Here is a 997-nt window from a genome sequence, read left to right as displayed (position 1 = left end):
CTTCGTGTCTGCGCTACGAATTATATTTCCAAGCACTTCCTACTTCCCTCTGCGATCTCTGCGAACGTCGGTAAGTAGAAATTCTAGAGTTTTATCGGACTAAAAAAACGGATCGTTTAAAATACGTGTAACGTAATATTACATTTTGAAAACGTAGCCACGAAGGTTCTTCTTTCGAGTCGAATAAGGTTTTGCTAAAAGTCAAAGGAGAGCCGCTGCCACGGGTGCGACAAACTCGAGGACGAAAGGGTCGAAGTACTCGGTAGAGAGGGAACGAACGTTCGCTCGGTGCAGATATATATGTGTATCAGGGAGCTGTTGAGAGCCGCTGGTCCGGCGCGGATTCGGTGCAACAAACGGCAGCCAGACGGCGAGGGTTGCAGGACGGTCTAGAAGGGTGGCGTCGAAGCTAGAGGGGTGCTCTTTTCCAGGGGTTTGCTCTCTCTCTCTCTCTCTCTCTCTCTCTCTCTCTCTCTCTCTCTCTCTCTCTCTGAGTCTTCCAGCAGTACCATTTTCGTCTCTCTCTTTCTTCTCATTCTCTCCTCTCACCCTCTCCGTGCTTCTCTTTCGCGCATTCGTGTGTTTGTTCCTGTCGCTGGCGCGAATCTCTGTCTAGTCTGGAAGCGGAGGTTTCGTCGTCATGACGACGAACCCAGGATACCCAGCCACTCTCGCACTCCTCGTTGCTCGCGTTTCGCTTCTCTGCAACCACGATCGTTCTTTCTTCCTCTCTCTCTCTCTCTCTCTCTCTCTCTCCCTCTCTCACTTTATCTATATGTCTGTCTTTCTCGCTCGTCATCTATATATATATATATGTATATATATATATCGTACGTCTCTCTCTCTCTCTCTCTCTCTCTCTCTCTCTCTCTCGCCTTCTACATTTTGCGTTTATATTCGTATTGGTAGCGTGCGTGCTTCGTCCGCTCGTACATTCATCTCTCTCGCGCTCTCTATCTCTTTCTCTCTTTCTCTGTGCGCGTCTATGTGCGCGAGC

The sequence above is a fragment of the Vespula vulgaris genome, chromosome 1, assembly GCF_905475345.1.
Source record: "Vespula vulgaris chromosome 1, iyVesVulg1.1, whole genome shotgun sequence".
NCBI lineage: Eukaryota > Metazoa > Arthropoda > Insecta > Hymenoptera > Vespidae > Vespula > Vespula vulgaris.
Note: the sequence above shows the minus strand (reverse complement) of the source record.